Here is a 21644-nt window from a genome sequence, read left to right as displayed (position 1 = left end):
TTAAACATTCATCTGATTATTTTTTTAATTATTTATTGTTGCAGGAAACAGAAGACTAAAAGGTGCACCGAAAGAGCCTGAATTTCGTGCCAATGCGAGTCAGTCAAACAGATTAGTGTAGTTTCTCTGCACCTGTGAAAGTAATTATACTGACATTATAAAAAGCATCCAAATACTTCAAGACAAGTGCAGAGAGAAGTTACAAATCCTATCGGATACAGAAGAGAGACAGGAATGGCATAGAATTGGCTGACTGAGTGCATGTTTGAGTGCGGCGAGATAGATTTATTATGCTACACTCAAACAGGTATTCAATCAGCCAATTCTCTAAGTTCAGCTTACAGATGAGAGGGTAAATGTCCTAGTGCACAACAAAACAAGTTTTATTATATCGTAATCTGTTTTGTGCATCAAAGCAACGGAATGGAAACATTGTGTTGTGTTGTTGTAATTAGCAATTTTGAGACTGCATTCCTTTGCAGATGTTATATCGTAATCTGTTTTTATTGATAAATTGCATCATGATGTTACTGCAAGACTGCATTCCTTTGCAGAATTAAATATTAATCTGAGTTTGCAATTTATGAAAATAATACCAACTAAAACAGCAGAAGTAACTATCAACCCTAAATTCCCACACACAAAAAAAACCACATGTTAACTGAAGTAGAATTTCGAACAGTTCCTTCTCATTCTCAGTCTTCAACAACCTTCTTCGCCGTCGTGCATCTAGCCAATGCCATGTACACAAAATGGACTGGTCACTAAATGGGAAGCATTCTCAAGCTGGTGAAGATAATCTTCAGTTTCTTACCCCTATTGGTCTATAGTGTTGTTATTGTCTACAGACTAACATGTTGGTTATTGTCTACAGTAACTGATATAGAGTACTTAAAAAGCCAAAAGGGATATCCAAACACTGAAACAGAGAACCTTGATTATTCTTCACAAAAGTGGAGCAAAAAGCAAGCCCTCTAGGATCTGGGTTGGAGTCTGGACTAATTGGATATTTGGATTATTCCCCAGCTGATGTGCCGTTGAACTCCAAAGGGTAATATTCAGTTTCTTACACCTAACACGAGAAATTGTTGTGTGGTTAAGAACATACCGGCATGTTCATATGGCATAATTGGTGAAACAAAGAAGGGTAAAGAACACATACCGGAATGGCTGCCCACCGGGTCAATGGAGTTGTTGAAGGCTGGTTACTGTCTATAGTATGCCAACTACATTTGCAATTCAAAAGTGCAAACGATAGGTGACTCCCACCTAAGGTGAACATAAGGTTACATCCATAGTATATGTGCAGTATGTTTTACCTGTGAGAAACATTTTGAAGGTTATACTCCAAGTCTTTATAGTGTAAGCATCAAAAGCGGGCACAGAAGTGTTTCACCTAAGAAAAACCAGCATCGGTGGTCAGATGAAGCTTGTTAATAATGTATACGGCTTCCTTCTCGGACGAGCTTTTGGCAACGAAGTCCATATCAACGCTAGTGACATCTTTGGTAGACATAAAATCCAACTCTTCCTGTTTTGTCTGGGAACAAACACTCGAACTGTGTGGGCATGATTTGGATTCGTCTGGGAAGCAAAAGCTTTTGTAGCCGTCTTGAGTGGATGATAGTGATACCTTTTGTGGGTTGAGTAATCTGAGATGACATCTTGAGTTGTTGCATGTGGCTGCATTTAAAAACAACTGCAAACATAATTAGATTAAAAAGGACCTACCTGAGCTTTCAAAAAATCAAGCATGACTAGATTCAAAAAGACCTAACTTGTTAAGATATAAATTCCTGACATATCTAAGATATGAATACAGCAAACATGCCAAAATTCATATGGATTGAAAACAACAACGTATATGGAAATGCCAAGTAAAATCTAAATAGTAAATAATACCTGCCATTGAAGATAATTTACCAAAAAAGAAAGAAATGAATGAAAATAAAGAGATTCTTAAAAGATATATTAAACTCAAAATGCAAGTTATTGGTGGCTCTGAGTGAGAGAGACCAGTAACTTGTATTTTGAGAAAAACTACTCTGTCAATACAAGCTACAACTTAAGCAACAGAACCAATGACTATAGTTTCCACTCAATAGAGACATCCAGAGAAAAAAGACAATACAAACAAACATGCAGCTACTACATTGGGGTAAACGGGTTAATTTTTTGGGAACCCTAAATTGCACAAACAAAATTGACATTCCTTCTAATAACAATTTTTCATAAACCCAAAATTGGGTATACTGATTGTTATACATGCCAGATCATGTTGTACAATACTGATTGTAAACCATATTAAGCCTCTGCTGAGTTTCAAATACTGTTAAGCGAGGGAGAACATACCTGTTAATTCGAAGCCGAGTGAGGATGGAGACTCCAATTTCTCGATAGAATATAGTTAGGGAAGAAAAAAATACGTAGGAGTTTTCATTTAACACTTATCAGAAGAACCAACGCCGAGGACTCGATTAGGTAAAAATCGTGAATGCTCAGAACTCCGTCCACATTGGAAAGTGTCCGGAGATAACAAAATTCGGTGCCCCGAAGTAACAATTATATCGAAGTAAATCTAAATCTATATGGTAATTTACGTCTTTTTGTTTGTAAACCCTAACCCTTTGCTTTCCCTTATAAGAGAATGCATGTCTTGTAGATGCTTGCGCCTCAATTTCCTTTCGATGTCTCTAATCTTCTTGTTAATTTTTGTGCGATCGTATAAATATAAACTATTTGGTGATAGTGTTAATTGTTATTTTTTTTAATGACATCACGTAACCATTTATTAGGTTGGTGTTTTTTTTTTCAATTGAATGTGAAACAAAGATTATCGGCATTCTATTTTTTGGGTTTTCATTTACGGGTTGATGTTTTCTGTTTGGTCTGGGTTTCATTTATTATGTTTAGGTTTAATCCGGTAAACTGTTGTTTTCTTATGTTAGGTTTAGTTTCAGATTCAATTTTCTTCTGTGGTTTCTTTGATGAAGCCAAAATTGGTTTCCATCATCTTCATATATGATTCACTTATCGAGGGTTTCTATCATGTTGTTATTGTGTTGGTTGCATTATTTTACACTTTTTCAAATTTGGTTCCACTTTGTTTTTGCTTATAGTTTACAAGTGGTTTCATCATTTTGATAGTTTGGTATTTGATATGAATAAGAGCGTTCACAGTGACAGAGTAAACCCAAATATTTGGTCTTTTGAACAGACGTAGTGGAACGTACTATCGATCAAATTTTGATCAACGACTAAAACCCAGAGTATATTTGGTCTGAGACCAAGACTAAACCCAGATATAGTCGAGCGTTGGTATACTTCACGCCCCACCACCAGGCGGACATATAGTGCACGTCCCACATCAGGCGGACGTATATTCCACGCCCCACATCAGGCGTTGGTATAGTTTACGCTCCACATGGGGCGTACGTAAAGTCTACGCCCCATTTTTTTATTATTATTTTGTATGGGGCGGGCATTATACCCCCGCCCCATTCTTTGTTTTCAAAACCATTTTAGTGGGGCGGGCTTTATACCTCCGCCCCAATTCTTTCATTTTTTTTAGGATCTACCCAATCAGGCGTTGGTATAGTCTACGCCCCACACCAGGCGAACGTATAATGTACGTCTGACCAAATTTAGTCTTTCCACCGTAGCGTCACACACCATACTAAACCCAAAATTTGATCTTTTTTTCCCTTTTTGGTCTTTGGTTATACTCGCACCACTGCAGTTGCTCTAAGGTGGGCAAATTCTGGCTGCAAAGTACTTGTACTTTGTATTTGATATGAATAAGGTGTGTTGGCCGGAAATCTTTCATGAGTATCTACTTGAGTCGCTAATAATATCTGGAGACACTGTTGAAAATGTAGTTGGTTGCGTCATTTACCCGCTGGTAAGTTAAGTTTTGTTTCTATTGATTCATAAGTTAAGTTTTTTTATAATGTTTCTGATATTGATGCTTAATTTGAATATTGTTTTTTTTTCTAGTATTGGTTGACAGAGATGACTATAATCGAAGAAAGAAAGGATAGGCTCGACATGTATCCAAGGTTTGCTAGATGGAACCTTAGCAACGTCTGCCACCATATATTGGATAACTTTGAGGGTCTTAGAGCATCCACAGTTATGACCAAATTCGGGGACTATACCCAAATTTGGTCCAAAAACCAGCCACTGTGGAAGGGACTAAAGCTATATATGGTATGGAAAATTAGGGTTTGAGACTAAATGTAGTCACTAACCAGACCAAATCAACATATACTGGGGCGCATGTATTAATAGCGTTTGAGATTAGACGCAAGTATAATGAACGTTTGTATCCAGGCGGAAATAAAACCAACGTTTGAATGGGGCGCAGTTATTAGCTCCGCCCAGCCAAACTCATATAATACCTTCGCCTCACACCAGGCGTGGTTAATATATCCGCCCAAAATGGGGACCTGTGTGTTTGTCGTGTACAACGTCCCATGAAACGCATCTTTTATCCCCGTCTCACTCCATGCGTTTGTAATACTTACGCCCCTATCCAAGCGTGCACAATACCAGCGTCTCATACGTACGTTCACAATACCCACGCCTCACTGCCATACGCTCGTTATACTTACGTTTAACTTGGGGCGCTATTATATCGTCCGCCTGATTAAATTTTAGTCTTTCACCACTGCATTTCACCTCCACTATACCCAATATTTTTTAGCTTTTAGTATGGCTTTTAGTATTTAGTCCCCTTCATGACTGTGGTTTCTCTTAGTAACAAAAAAACACTTTACTCTAAGGTAAAAAATATTTACTTTTCCGAATTCTAGATGAAACCAATTTTGGTTACAACAAAAAATCTACCGAAACCAATTTTTCTTGTGTACTGCATAAAAATATGGGTCACCGCAAGGGGTCATTTTTGCTTCAATATGACAAACAAGAAATGCGCTTGGTCGAGCGCATAGAGGAAGAGGATATTGTTGTTGAAGATTATATTGAACCTAAAGTGTTGGTTGGTGATACTGAAAATGAAGTGCCTACACCAGTTGAAGACAATGTTGGTGGTAGCAGTGAAGTTCATGCGCCAGTTGAAGACAATGTTAGTGCTAGCATTAAAGTACCTGGGCAAAATGAAGACAATGTGGAATCTAGCAGTGAAGATAACTCTTATAAAGCCAAATAGTGATGGGCGTAAATCTTGGTTGAAAAACTTAGGGCCGCTGCTAAAAATACGTAAAACAAAACAAGTGGATGTTTCAGTACTACCTGAAACGGTTTCGAACCGTGAAGAAGATGTTCAGGTAATATGATAGATCTAGTTTATTAGATACTTTCTTTGGTGGCTTTACCATATGTAGTTCATTTTTGAATATCTAATCGAAATTGTTAACTCCTTGTTTAAAACATCGATATTGATTTTTTGATGGAACCAGAAAGGGTTTCATTTTCTACTATGCTGATAAAATTATTTTTCTTTTTTTTTTATCTCTAAGTGTGATCTTTTTATACATTGGCATGCTCAAAATTATCATATCAATAACATTGTTGTTTCTTAAATTCGAGAAACTTATATTAGCATTTGAATTTGACAAAATAAAAATAAATAACTTAGACATGTTAATGTTACAGGTTGAGTAGCCGAATCATATTCTTCAGGAACGTAAATTCAATTTTCAGGTATTTTTACTGATTTGATTTGTTTTTGAATTTTCTAGTTGATTTCATTAGAGAAGCTACAATAATGTTACACTTTTTCTTTGTTGTTCATATTGAAATCGATTTGCTCATGTTGATTATTTGTTTCTGTTGTTGTTCATATTGAAATCGATATGAACGTTACTTTTTTTTCCACATTTAAATTGAGTGAAACCTTTTTTGGTTCCATACTTTTCTTGTAGATATGGACTTTGTTGTTGCAGTTGTATGTCACAATGAAGCTTCATTGTCGTTTCGTATTGGTTTACGATCAACTCTTACGGACTTAAAGGATAATATATATATATATATGTTTAAATTGGGTTCCATTATCACCATTCTCTATTGAAATCATTCAAAAATTTAGTGAGCAACAAAAGGTTCTTCAGTCCGGTTTTGATCTCCAATCAACGGCTGTATGTTCACTATTTAATAAGTTGCCAACACTAGACTTATATGTACACCATAGAGGTGAAACTTCAAGTTCAGCATGCTACAAAGGTGAGAGTTCAATCTCATCATGAAATAGGTCAGAAGTTGTACCTATTAATCATCCACTAGTTACCAATGCCATGGATTATGATGACCCTAACTTAGTCAAAGAACCGTTGAAATCTGCTCATTGGCTAGGTTTTTTCAGAGTGTTGAAAAATTGTTTCCAGGAGGTGTGGACCAAGTGCGTCATGACTTTATGAAACACCATGCTGCATCTGGTTATGCATATAAGATAACAATAAACGAGAAGTTGCGGATCGGTACTTGTTGTGCTAAGAAGGAGGAGGACCAGTGTAAATGGCACATGGATGAAATTTATTGTGATGGTGTTGAAGGAATTCCCTTTATCATCAAGGAGTTAAATATTCAACATACTTGTGGTGCCGGATTTATTAACGTACCATATGTATCAAAGAAGCTAATCAGTTCCTTTATCGAGGGTGAGATTAAACAAAACCCAAAGAAGAAGACAAAGAAGATTTTGGAAAAAATTACAAGAGAATATGGATTTGACATAAGTCATTTTTATGCATACACATGGAAGATTTATGCATTGAATATGGCGAGAGAGGATGATAAATCATTTGCTTGCTTGAATTGGTTTACAAAGCGTTATCTGAAACCAATCATGGATCTCGTATTGTTTTGAAAATGGATGAGAGTCAAAAGTTTGTGAGATTGTTCATTAAATTCGAAGCATGCATCCGTGGATTTAGTTACTACGTTCCCTTGCTATTCATGGATGCAGCACATTTGAAAAGTAAATATCTCGGTCACCTGATGGCAGCAACAAGACTAAACGGGAATAATGGTAATGTTCTGAACCTTTAGTCTGTTGGTTTTCTCAACATTTTTTTTTGCTGAAACCTTTTTTATGTTTTATTGGTTTCATCATTTTTTTGTTGTGTTATTTTGTCATTTTTTCATGTTTCATTTGATTTTATTTTGCAGGAATATATCCTTTAGCTTATGATGTTGTTTCAGCTAAGACTGATGCGAACTAGAAATGGTTTATGAAGAATTTCATGAAAGTCGTTTCTCCTCAAATAAAACTTATATTTGTGAGTGATAGAGGTAGTGGTTTAGTCAACCAAATCTCTTTCGTTTTTCCAGGTACATATCATGGGTGGTGTTACTGGCACATGACAAGCAATATTAATGCATGATTTCCTAAGGCCGCCATGACATATAACAATTATGTGTTGAAGTTGTTTGAAAATGTGAATATGCAAATACACACTTAGAGTTTTCAGAGAGTTGGGATAAGTTAATGCTGGTTAAAAATCAGAAGCTACAAGATTATCTTAGTAAAGCTCCAGTTGATAAGGGTTAGTGTTTTTTTCCGGGCTGTCGATATGGGGAGCTGTGTTCAAATGTTGCTGAATGTTTGAATGGTTGGATTAAGAAAGAAAGGGATATGCCTATCGTCGTCATGGTTGATAAAAAACGACTAAAGCTTATGGAAATGATGTGCACCCGTCATGAAGAATCTGCGACATCGTTCGACTGGCGAGGAGTTTTATGTCCAAATATGGAAACTGGACTTTATAATAATAAGATGCATGACCATGATTACAGTGTTACCAAGTCATCATAATTTGTGTATAAAGTTCATGCCGCATTAACACAAAGGTTTGATTTGAAAGAAAGACATGCTATTGTAATCGCTGGAAAATCAATGGCGCCCATGTTGTTAGGTGTATGATGGCGAATGGATAAGATCCTTATAAATATATTGAACAGTACTTCACTACTAAGTCTTATCGAGAGTCGTATTCCAGACCAATTCATCCAGTTCCCACAGTTGAAAGGCCTGCGAAAATTCCACCCAAGTTTGTTGTTCATGGACTTAAAGTTTTACCACAATCAAGTCGCCCAAGTAAAAAGAAAAGGATTCCTAATACAGGTTCAATTCCCAAGAAGAAGATGAGAAACTGCGGTGGTTGTAATGAATTGAGTACTCATAATCGAAGGACATGCCCTACGAAGCAGTGTGAAGTCTTTTGAGACTTATTGACTTTTAATTTTAGTTCTGATTTCTTCTATTCTAACAACATTTCACATACAGTTCGTCAATTTTGAGTATTAGTTTTAGTTTAGACTACAATGTGCTTTAGTCTACATTTTGAGAATTCATTTTTTTGTATTTTATTTGACTGTTATTGTTTATTTATCTTATTGTACACATTTTCTTACAGTTAAACATGTTGATTTCCTGCTGGTGTTTCATCTTTGTTTCATTCGGATTAAGTTTTCCTTTTAGTTTTGACATGCAATATGTTGAAACCATTTTTGGTTTCATCATTTCTATTGTTATTTTGTAACAAAAATAGGTTGGTACCCTTTTTGGTTAGATCACTGCTTTTGTAATTATGCATTGTTGAGTTGGCCAAGTATGTCGTAATTTTCTTGCCTTTTTTCCTTTGACTTTGTTGTGTTATGAATTACTGCCATGACTTGTTACAATTTTTTCGAATGTCGATCGCTAAGATATCCTTGGTGAGTTTTTTGTTATAGTTTAATATTTTGATATAATTACATTTCTCCCTTTGGAATATGAAAATGTTCCATGCCTTGAAATATATCAAAATTTTGCCTATAAACCAAGCCGTGATACGACCCTTTTACTTTTGGTTTGACCTGCAATAAAGTGGAAGCCTTTTTGGTTTCATCATTTTACTGCTACAGTGGAACCAAAATATGTTGGAACCGTTTTTAGTTTCATAAAAAAACAGAAATAAATAACATGTTGCGCCAATATGGTTTCAGTTAAACATGATTGATTTACAAACATTGTTTCCAGGTAGTTGAAAGTACTCTAGTTGAAACCATCCATACACCATTCAAACCTTTTATAAACTATTATAAGCATTCAAGTTTACAAATAGTTGACAGTACACTAATTTTGATGTCTTCGTTTTAAAATTCTTTTAGTATTTTGTTCACCAGGATCTTGTAGCACAACTTTTCTCTTATGCTTTCCACCTTTTATGAAATATTCTCCTCATGAGACTTCATTTTTCAAGGAAGATCTTACACGCCAACTTTGGTCTCATATAATGCACATTTTCCTTTTGTATCATCTTCAGGATACATCATGTAGCAAACATGAATGCCACAATCATTCCTGAAACAACCAAAAAAATGTCTCGATATTTAATATTTTGCACTCCTTCAAAATTTCCAAAAAACTAATTAAAAATAAATTGTTTTACGTAACTTCCAAACATAAGTAATGATTGTTCTAGCTTACCACATTTGTTGACAACATGAAGGGGTGTGCATAGTGTATGGTGTTGGATGACTTGTCTGCTCGTCACGGGGGGAGATTTGCATCGTGCTGTGCAAATGCTGATACTATTCTTTTTCTCATGCTTCAACATTTTTTCTGTATTCTTCTTCAGTGGAAGCCAAGGAGTTGTGGTGAGAAAATTCTGCAGTTTCAGTATCAAAAGCTAGCAGTGTCCGATGGTCTACATCTCCAAGTGTTGTCAGTAACGGAACGAATAAAATTTGTACAATGTAATCCATTTTGTCGATGAAACCTTCAATTGCATTACCATATTTCTTTCCTAGTGAGTGACGTGTCTGAAAAAAATAAAAGAAAACAGATTCCTAATGAGGGACAGACATGCAAGTGCTTTTTTCTTCCTAATGAACGAAATTTTTTCTTCATAAAGAGTGAAACCAAAATTGAGTCCATCAAAATCAACTATATAACCAACATCATTTGAAACAATTATTTCTGCTCATAGTTGGATTCTACAACTATGTTGTCTGTCAAAAACAATTATATTAGAGAATTGTAGAGGAAACTTACATAAGAAAATGTGCTTAGAAACACAGCTCTCTTGTACTTCAGATTACCATATGGTTTCAACTCTTTTTTTAGGATGTTCTTTTACAATTTCAAGATGTAAAACTCAATGATGTCTCTAGCATCCTCCTTGATATCTGCAGTTGGTGCTCCTTGTTCTCCCATGTCGTGGAGCTGTAAAACTCAAGCTAGTGAATGCAAGATCAAAGAAGGAAAAATAAAACATATGTTTGGAACACATTTTTTGATGAAACCAATTTTGGTTTCAGCATTATTTTCCACTTACCTTTCAGTATTCTTTTTGAAAAAACAGCTCACAAGGGGTCTCTGAATTTGATCGAGTACCCTCATAATTTTCAAGTTTTCAACTGCTTTCAAATTCACATCGTTCACCTCATACACCTCCTCATTCTTCGCCTTCTGCCTACTCTTTTTTATCAAGATTTTTTCTCCAATAGCATTTAGTCTTTGTTCTTTCCTTTTCTCAGGTGTATAATCCTGATATCTGACAGGTTCTTGCATTTTTCTTCTGTTATCCTTCAATCTTGTAATCATATTACTCAACTTTTTTTTTAGAACTGATGTCTTGCTCGCCGTCTTCTTTTTCGCTGTCACTCTGCGTCAGTCCTAAACTGAATCCAGGTCCACAATCTTCAAAATCAGCTACATCCTCTACCATTCTTACAGTTGAGTAGTAGTATGCACTTTCCATCTTTGGCTTTGACGAACAACCTTTCTTTGCATAAATGCATTCCATTTTCCGAATAACATCTTCACTGTCCTCATCAAATATAAATTGAGTTTTATTATCTTCTTGTTCAATATTTTGCTCCAACGAAGAACATTTCTTAGCCTCGGATTCACCTGCTCGGCCACCTTGATATCCTCAACAGTATTCATAGTTAATTGGGGACCTTCTTCCTTTTCAGTCTCGACCTCCGGCTTTGATGAAGATTTCTTCATTTCAAATTCAACATGATCTTCCACCTTGATATCCTCGAGAGTATTTGGAGTTAACTCCGGAAACTCTTCTATTTCCACTCCTCCTAGTTCTTTGACCAAACTTGTAAGGTTAATCTCCAACAAGTCACTATCTATAATACCGGGTTTTTCGTTTTGTTTTAACACGACTTTGACAGATTTTTCTTGGTGATATTGGACGTCTTGTTGTATTTCTCCATGTGTGGAAACCTTTTCTGGTTCCATCACAAATTCTTCGAGAGTTTGTATACTTTCGTTGTTAGCTGAAACAGGCATAAAACCTATTAGAGACTTACTCAACTATATTTATGGTCACAACTTTCACATTAGTATTTGGCTTACCCGCTATATCTTGCACATTGTCGGACTTTAGTTTTCCTGGTGCCAAATCTTCCAATTCTTGTGTGTTTCTTTCCAGTTGAAGGCTTTCAATTTCCATCACAACATCGTCAACAGGTTGTTGTGTTTCTTCAAAGAGTGGAACATTTTCTTGTTCTGTCATGTCGCCCACCATCACTGCATCTACCATATTAACATCGCTTATCATCACCTGCGACATTAACATATCTAAGTTTTTTTATTTTTATTTTTTCAAATTCAAATGCTAATATAAGTTTCTCGAATTTTGCTCGAAACAATGAAGTAATTTATGTCTATGGATTTGTGTTATTATTAGTTTGGTTAAATTATTTCCATAATATTATTTTTCAATTGGTTTAAAAGTTTTTAAAATTTTGTATATATAATTTGTGGATTTATGTGAATACCAAGCACATCTGGACTTTTGGACCACTGAAAACATCGACAAGCTACCAACTTTATTTGAAGGATTTATATTTTATTAGTGAAGTAAAAAATGTGACTTGGTGCGGGTAATATAGGTATAGATCAGTTTAGGTAAAACTAGCTGAAAAAAATACTCTAAGTTTTATGTAGTGTCTTTACAGGAGGTGACTTCTGCTCAATTGGTAAAGAAATGCTCCCCGGTCTGAAGTGGAAAGGAACGAAGATCGACCAAGTCATATTATATGTCACCCATATATTTTTTAATGTATAATATTTTGTGGTTGTAAATCCATATTTCACCGACAACTATATTTTGTCTCCGACGTATAAGTACTAACAACAAGTTATTTAGTCACCAGAAATTTTTTGTTGTTTCTAAAATATGGTCATTATAAATATCATTTTCCGGGACTATTTTTGTTTGCGGCAAAAAAATCACGATAGCATTGACGTTTAATTTCTCGCATAAAATTTATATCGTGGTGATGTATTTTAGACGCCAAAACACTATGACGACAAAGTTTCGTCCCGTCGAAGTTTAATGTTACTAACGACCGATGGCTATTGTCACTATATATATATATTTAACGAGAAAACAAAATAGTGGTTACAAATTACATTTTCTGCGACGGGTATCTATTATCGTCAGTATAAATAAAATTTGTGACTAGCAAAATTCTCGCTAAACAAATCATTGGCGACAGAGGGAATTGCGACAAGTTTTTGTTGTCATCCATAATTTCGGTGACAAATCTAAAGAAGAAATAGTTCTTTTGCCGCAAAAAGAATATTTATACTAACAATTTTTCAATTCGTCACATGTGAATATGTTTAATGACAAAAAACTCTTTGATGTCAAAACATTTGTCACTAAATGCGCATTTTCTTATAGTGTACTCTGAAATACAAGAGAGTTGAGTTTCTAAGCACACTTGTCTATGTAAGTTTCCTCTAAAAATCTCTATTATAAGTGTTTTTCTCAGACAACATAGTTATCGTATCGAATAAAGTTGTTGATTGTATGAACCAATTTCGGTTTTATTCATTGAGAAGGAAAAAAAGTCACTCATTAGGAAGAAAAAACCACTTGCATGTATGTCAATCATTAAGAAAAAGATGTCACTCATTAGGAAGCTATTTTGTTATATTGTTTCAGACATATCACTTATTAGGAAAGAGATGTGTGCTGCAATTGAAGATTTCACTGACAAAATGGATTACATTATGGAAATGTTATTCACTCCATAGATTACAACACTTGGAGATGTGAACCATTAATTGGACACTACTAGCTTTTGATATTGAAACAGGAGAATTCTCACACTACAACTTCTTGGCTTCCACTGAAAAGTGGGTGGAAAGCATGAGACAAATAATAATATCAGCATTTGTACAACATGATACAACGGTCCCCTGTGACATCGAGCAGGCTAGTCGACCGAGAGTATACACTATGTACACCCCTTTCTGTTGTCAGCAAAATGTGTAAGCTAAAAAAATCATCAACTATGGTTGAAGTTCAAAAAACAATTTCCTTTTGACGATTGCAAAAAATTCAGACATTTTTTTGTTTATTTCAGGAGTGATTGTTGCCTACATATTTGCTATTATATGAAGCACCTATTGAAGGGAAACACGTCGTCTCCAGAAGATAATATACAAGAAAAGGTACAAAATACGAGTCCGAAGATGGCATGTAAGATCTTACTTGACAAAGGAAAATAACACTTGCATGTCTTTAAGAAAAGAAGGTTCTTTTTACAGTTTAAGTTAGTTGTTGTTTAGTTGTAAAACAGTTTCAGTATAAATTACGTTTTTTTCCCGCAGGTTCAACTTTAGTTGTAGTTTATTCTACTTGTAAAATGGTTACAACCAATGATAAACTACAGTTTATAACAAAAAGGTTTCTGTGATCTCAGTTTGTAAACAAGTTATGTACAAACGTTGTTAACCTAACTTAAGGCATTAGATTGGGGATTCTTAACTTATTGATATAATTCCTCTGTTTTTGGAAAATTGATATTTTCATTTTTTCATTTTAGCCTAAAAATACCTGGCGTTTTTAGGGGCCACTCAAAAGGATTTAGGGGCCAACAATAAAACAAAAAAGGTCACCCAAAGGGAAAATGTAGCCAGCCCTTATCTCGCGTAATTCGTAATGGCGAAATTACCCTTATATATTCGGAGGATATGATAACATTGTTATCCTCCGATTGCAATCGGAAGCCAAAATATTTTCCAGACTTCCGATTGTAGTCGGTGCAGTATTAGAATGATTTCTGTTTCATTTTTTCCATTTCTTTTTCATTTTTGAGTTGTTAGAGTTATAGAGAAGAAGGTGAAGGAAAAAAAGAGAAAACCCATTTTATCACTACAAAAATGGATGGATATGAAGAAGAAGGTGAGAATCATGGCGAAGAACAAAATGTTGAGGGTTCACGACCGTTTAGAGAAGACGATTTGGGATAAATGTTGAATGATCCAAACTTTTGTGGAGAGGAAAACCTAGACGACCCTTTCATGGAAGATAATGGAGAATCGCCCGATATTGAAGCTAACGATGCATGTAAAACACATGTATTGTGTTAAGAAACTCAAATACTCGATTTGCATGCGTTTGTGTGCTTTTGTAAACAAGAAAAACCGATTATTGCATGCATTGAATGCCATGAAATACCCAGATTCGGTAGATAATTTCTAGAATATACTTACGAATATAACACACTGAGTACCAAATATGTATATTCGGTAGTTCCAAGATACTAGTTTACTGCCGAATATGAGAAAAACCCCAAACTGGTTTTCCAAAAATATCTACATCGGTAGTTATGTAGAGTTATTTACCCCCGAATGGCCCCAAAAACGAATTCCTCAGAAAATTTCAAAACTCAGTATTCTTATCCTTTACAATCAGATGTTTATCGATTAAAGTTATCTCCCGGTTATTTATATTCGGCTGATTTACTATATATTTTAGCTTCCGATTATATCATTTTTTGCACTCAGTAAACTGTGTACATTCATTTGCATAAATCGGGTGTTTTGGGTAACCGATAGGATTTCGAATATAGAATATTCAGAAGTTTTACTTATTTAATAACCTCCGATTATATCATTTTTTGCACTCAGTAAACTGTGTACATTCATTTGCATAAATCGGGTGTTTTGGGTAACCGACAGAATTCCGGATATAGAATATTCGGATGTTTGACTTATTTAATAACCTCCGATTATATCATTTTTTACACTCAGTAAACTGTGTACATTCATTTGCATAAATCGGGTGTTTTGGGTAACCGATAGGATTCCGAATATAGAATATCCGGAAGTTTGACTTATTTTATTACCTCCAATTATTTTATAATGCTTTCATATGCAGGCCGTTGAAGAGTTTGTTGATGACTTCTATTTGAGGCCCGACACTTCCCTATACTATGCAAACGATTTGGTATACTCATTACTACTTTTTTCTTTTTTTCAAAATTTATGTGTTAAATGGTTATGCTTATTAGATTTGTTTTGTTTTATGCACTCTCCTCTCCACTTGGAATAAGCATCTTGTGCCGCAAACCTGTCATCTCTGTGCCTAGCAAGAATACGGTTGTACTCGGTGCACAATTTTATAGCATGGTGCACCCTTGAAGAAACATGGGATGGTTCATAATTGTGGCGTGGCTTCTTGTACTTACCAACAAAAGGACCCAATGAAACGTTAATCCAAAATATACGATCGTCCTGCTGTTCTTTGGGTAGATCTTTCACAATGTAATAATTTTTTATCCGTTCGGTCTCTTCCTCAACTTGTTTTAATCTTTCTCTATGATGGAATTGTTCTTGACCTCGCTTCTTAGCCTTGATTTCCTCTTCCTCCTCCTCCGTTTCCACTAACGATGGTTTAATTTTTTTGGGTTGTTTGTTCCTTTTTTGTATTTCTTCTTCCATTGCTGCAGTTGATGTAGTTGTTCGCTTGCATCTTCGAAGTATGTTGTCGATTGATGATGGACTTGCCATTGAAAAGGTTTTTCATTCCGATTTTTTACTCAATAATAACTGAGAGGGGTTACCCTCCTTATATAGATTAGAGTTCCAACGGATCTAATTTTTGAAAATATGGCCGTTGAGGTTTCTGAAAATATGGCCGTTGACGTTTCGTATCATTGGTGCACTACAATCGGTTGTTAACGATACACGTATTCCCCCCGAATAAGACATTCGGTGGCAAACTTAAATTCTTATCTACCGATTAAGTTGGTATTTCTAAACACGACTATATTATTCAGAGGATAATTTTTTTGTAAAGTTCCGAATGTACGATGACCCAAGAATCAGAATTTGGGAAAAACTGATACTTTTCAAATTTTGAAATTGAAATAATCGGAAGTTAACTTAGTTACCAAAACTTCCGAATATGGGCTGTCTAACCTTCTATATTGGCCCTTGGAACCACCTAGATCCATGGCGTGGTTTGTTTTGAACTTGTAATATTCGGAGGATAATTTTTTTGTAAAGTCCCGAATGTACGATGGCCCAAAAATTAGAATTTGGGAAAAGATACTTTTCAAATTTTGAAATTGAAATAATCGGGAGTTAACTTAGTTATCAAAACTTCTGAATATGGGCTGTCTAACCTTCTATATTGGCCCTTGGAACCACCTAGAGCCATGGCGTGGTTTGTTTTGAACTTGTAATATTCGGAGGATAATTTTTTTGTAAAGTCCCGAATGTACGATGGCCCAAAAAACAGAATTTGGGAAAAACTGATACTTTTCAAATTTTGAAATTGAAATAATCGGAAGTTAACTTAGTTACCAAAACTTCCGAATATGGGCTGTCTAACCTTCTATATTGGCCCTTGGAACCACCTAGAGCCATGGCGTGGTTTGTTTTGAACTTGTAATATTCGGAGGATAATTTTTTTGTAAAGTTCCGAATGTACGATGGCCCAAAAATCAGAATTTGGGAAAAACTGATACTTTTCAAATTTTTGAAATTGAAATAATCGGAAGTTAACTTAGTTACCAAAACTTCCGAATATGGGTTATCTAACCTTCTATATTGGCCCTTGGAACCACCTAGAGCCATGGCGTGGTTTGTTTTGAACTTGTAATATTAGGAGGATAATTTTTTTTGTAAAGTTCCGAATGTACGATGGCCCAAAAATCAGAATTTGGGAAAAACTGATACTTTTCAAATTTTGAAATTGAAATAATCGGAAGTTAACTTAGTTACCAAAACTTCCGAATATGGGCTGTCTAACCTTCTATATTGGCCCTTGGAACCACCTAGAGCCATGGCGTGGTTTGTTTTGAACTTGTAATATTCGGAGGATAATTTTTTTGTAAAGTCCCGAATGAACGATGGCCCAAAAATCAGAATTTGGGAAAAACTGATACTCTTTGAAATTGAAATAATCGGAAGATAACTTAGTTACCAAAACTTCTGAATGTACCACACAAATCATTGTCATTTGAACTTGTCTAACTTAGTTACCCAAACTAAGGAATATACAACAAAAATCATTGTCATTTATCTGCTCTTCTTTACTTTACGACCGTGACTACCTCTCAGTCCTGCACGACCACGGGTTGGAGCAGCTTCATCGCTCGATGAAGCTCGAGTTCTTTTACACGTCTTTGATACTGCCACCTTGGGAGGATGCATCTTCGTGACTTTCTCCCCAAACTGGGCAGCATAATCTTCATTATCCAAATTATCAACTAGATCTCTAGCCTCTTTGATCTTCTCAGCTGGCATGGGATCTCCGCTCTTCAGGCATGCAGTTAACATTTTGGAAACACGCTTGAACCTATTCACCTGTTTTTTATACGTAATGACATAACATCAAACGGTAATTACCTAAGATTTATAGGAATAATATAAAATGAACAAAAATATAAGAACACACACCATTCTATCATAACCAGCTGGTTTGTCTTTGATGATACAATTATAACTTGAACCCGCCGCAGTAGTGTTGGATTTGATTTCACGGATAACCAAAGGATGTGATACGTTGTTATACCAACTCATATAGTCTGGAGAATTTTCATCACCTCGGGTGCTTCGTCTACCAGTGTCGATAATGAAGTCATTCCTCTTATCCCAGTTATCAAGAACAGTAGGTGGGCCTGTGTGAACAATCGTGAGATTGTCACCACTAGAAGAGCACAACTCCAACTCAAATTTGTAGTAATCCCCCATTTCCTCCACAAGTTGATGTTGTATATACCCGTGTTGTCGCATCACCCTAGAGGGGTTATACATCACATATCCTGTGGGGTGCCACAATGGTCCAAAATAAAGGGACAAGTCCGACCGAACATTTATATGCCCACTGGCTCGATCTTCCTTGTATGGATCAAAGCATACGTCCGAGGCCTTCAATTGGTCCAAAATCTCCCTCATGCGAATCAACTGCTTCTCTTTTGTCCTAGAACGGTGGTCTTCAAATATATACTTTGTCCCTCTAGGAGTACCTTTGCACCACCACGGGTTCTCTCCGGCCAACTTCAGGATATGGAAGTGGTCATAGATCCATACCTATATACATAAGAAACCAAGTTTTAATAAATAGATTGTGTATATTCGGTAGTCATTTCAAAAAATTATTTCCGATTATATATAATAGAAAATAAAACTGAGTACCTATCCACCGAATACCCAACATTCGGAAATAGATATGGATCATTTCCTAACGAATATGCGTCATTTGGAGTTCAGTAACCTATAGTTTTTCTGGCCTGTATATTCGGCTCTAATATCAAATGAATAATTCTGATTATATATAATCGGAAATAAAACTAAGTACCTAGCCACTGAATAACAAATATTCGGAAAAAGATATGGATTAATTCCAACCGAATATGCGTCCTTTGGAGTTCAGTAACCTATAGTTTTTCTGGCCTGTATATTCGGTTCTAATATCAAAAGAATATTTCCGATTATATATAATCGGGAAAAAAATAAGTACCTAGCCACCGAATAACCAACATTCGGAAATAGATATGGATCATTTCCTAACGAATATGCGTCATTTGGAGTTCAGTAACCTATAGTTTTTCTGGCCTGTATATTCGACTCTAATACCAAATGAATAATTCCGATTATATATAATCGGAAATAAAACTAAGTACCTAGACAACGAATAACAAACATTCGGAAAAAGAGATGGATCAATTCCTACCGAATATGCGTCCTTTGGAGTTATGAATATGCATCATATGTATTGTCTACCGAATAACTATAGAGTGAGTTATAGAGTTAAAGAAAAAACCTGCAATAGAGCCACGTTCCCGGCAACTTGGCAGGTTCCTAGCCTCGAATCCTTTCTCAACTCTTCCATCAAGAATGCTAGGCATGCCGTGCCCCAAGAATAGTCACCGACTTCATGGAGAGGATCCAAAAGTTGTATAAGGTTGGCGTCGATCCGGTTGCCAGAAGTATTGAATATGACACATCCCAATACACGAAGGAGATATGCAATGGCAGCGTGGTTCACTTGCTCATCAGTTAACGTTCATTTATTTTCCTTCTCCAAGGTGCCTCAGAACATATTCATCAAAGCTGTAATGTTGATCTGTCTTGTTCTGTAACTTGCATGCCTCCTAAACTCTGCTGTTGTTGTCTCTTCATCCCAACCTAAGCACTTTTTAGTTAGAGCATAAAGTTGTGCCCAACTTAACTGCTTTTTGTAGTTAAACTTCACAGCTGTGCCTTGGTCGGGAAGGTTAAGAATCTGCACAACATCATCCGGGGTAATCGTCATCTCCCCAAACGGCATATGGAAAGTATCAGTCTCAGGATACATTCTCTCCACGAACGCCGATATGGCCACACGATCATGTTCCAACAATGAATTCTCGGCGGCATTAGCTAACCCCGAGTTGGAAACAATTGACTTGAACCTTTCACATTCACCGGATAAAGGCCACACAAGCATTTTTGTTGGTGCGGCGGTAGGTTTGAGTAGACGGACCGCATCTTGATGATCCTATTAAAGTACATAAAAAAATCCTTAATACAAATATTACGATATAACACATAGACAATACATTAATAAAAAATAGTAATTTTATTACCTCGGTTTCGTTTATTTCTCTGGCCCATGAGTCTTTGTATCCAAATAGCAATTTTCCTCCATCCGCTGGTAGCCCAAGGATTGTGCCTGCTGGAATACCCTTCTTCTTCAAGTGCTGAGGGACAAGATGTGATGCTTTCTTAGCAATATCCTTCTTTACACCATCTTTTCCTTTTTTGGTTGTTTGGGTACCACTTGGTTGTCCTTCTTCTTCTACTCTTGGCACTGGATCAACTGGTTCAACACTTGGTCCTGCACTTTGTTGAGCGGCTTGTTCAGCACTTGGTCGCACCCCTTGTTCACTGCCTTGTTGTTCTACACTTTGTTCAACACTTGGTTGCACTCCTTGTTGACTGCTTTGTTCTTGTAAGCTTTGTTGAGCACTTGAATTATCTTTGACACTCCTTTCCCTCCTAGCACTAGCTGTCACTTTCTTCCTCCCTTCTCGACTTTGTCTAAACAACAAAGAAAGGAACAATATTTACAAACTACACAATCAGAAGACAAAGTATGGAAATATAACCCGAATGTACACATTCGGACGTAAGAAGACACATATTGTTCCCGAATACAAAACAATCGAAAGCTAACTAAACATATTTGCAACCGAATATGCATCAATTGGAGTTCAGAAGCTCTAAATTTTTCATCCTATACAATCGGAAGACAAAGTGCACAACTATAACCCGAATGAACAAATTCGGAAGTAAGAAGACACATATTTTTCTCGAATGAAAAATAATCGGAATATAACTAAACATGTTTACAACCGAATATCATCAACTGGAGTTCAGAAACTCTAAAATTTTTATCCTACACAATCGGAGATATAAAACATTATATTGTCTTCCGAATAAATACTGGCCCCAAAATGGGATTTTTCCTATATCAGAAATTTTGAGATTTTTTCAATATATACATTCGGTAGTGAGTGTACTTCCGAATACTGTGTGTCTACCTAAATATATTCGGAAGCCAAAAAATTCATTAAACTACCGATTATTAGCAGTTTGTATCCAGGAAGATATGGCCACCGATATTCGGCAGATAACCAACAAATATTTCTCCCGAATACTGTCGATGTTCTTGAGAAATGAAGAACACGACTACATTCGGAAGTAAATGAGCATGAATATCGCCCGAATCTGGATAAATAATCGAAAACCCTAGAATTTTTTTTTCTCGATTCGTCGAATTAAAGTGAAATAAACCCAAAGAATGATAGATTCTTACCTAATTGGGGTCATTTGAAGTTGACGAAGTGTTTGACTATCGGAATCGCCACCACCGACTACATTGTCGGGTACTTCTTCTTCGCGTTCTTCACGTTCTTCTTCATTTGCAGCAACAATTTCTTTATTTCTTGCTAAAATCCCAATCTTAGGATCGATACCCGACCAACATTTTTGGTTCTAGGTCTGTGAGTTTCATTTCTCTTATCCATTGTTTTATAAACGAATCGACGATGTTTTAATTTTACGATTCGCGGCGATGTTTCGGTTGAACGAGGAATTTTTTTTTTCTTCCACAATCGGAAGATAATATGAAACTGGAAGAAAAAGAGTTGAAATGAGTAGAATTGTTTTTGATTTGGTTTTTATACAGTTTTACCAGAAGGGCATTTATGTAACTTCAATATCATATAGGGTACCCCTTAACTAGAGTCTTTGACTGGGTATAAATTGATGGCCCCTAAATTCTTTCGGGTGACTCCTAAAAACGCGAGGTAAAAATAGGCCAAATTAAAAAAGTGAAAGTATCTCTTTTCCAAAAACGGAAGGAATATTTGGAAAGAAACAAATCGAA

General features: G+C 35.9%; 1 long non-coding RNA gene across 2 annotated transcripts; it reads right to left on the bottom strand.

Moving 5' to 3' along the window:
- Positions 1-235: 235 nt before the first annotated feature.
- Positions 236-2694, bottom strand: LOC113314198. 2 transcript variants are annotated; one of them, XR_003342323.1, is made up of 4 exons: positions 2353-2694; positions 1397-1699; positions 1163-1319; positions 236-1072 (listed from the first exon to the last, which is right to left on the bottom strand). It is a non-coding gene; the product is annotated as an uncharacterized LOC113314198 (long non-coding RNA). The 2 variants fall into 2 exon arrangements; XR_003342324.1 differs by having other exon boundaries at positions 237-1072; positions 1397-1683.
- Positions 2695-21644: the final 18950 nt, after the last annotated feature.

This window comes from Papaver somniferum, chromosome 9, assembly GCF_003573695.1.
Source record: "Papaver somniferum cultivar HN1 chromosome 9, ASM357369v1, whole genome shotgun sequence".
NCBI classification, from domain to species: Eukaryota; Viridiplantae; Streptophyta; class Magnoliopsida; order Ranunculales; family Papaveraceae; genus Papaver; species Papaver somniferum.
Note: the sequence above shows the minus strand (reverse complement) of the source record. Positions and strands in the feature narration are given on the sequence as shown.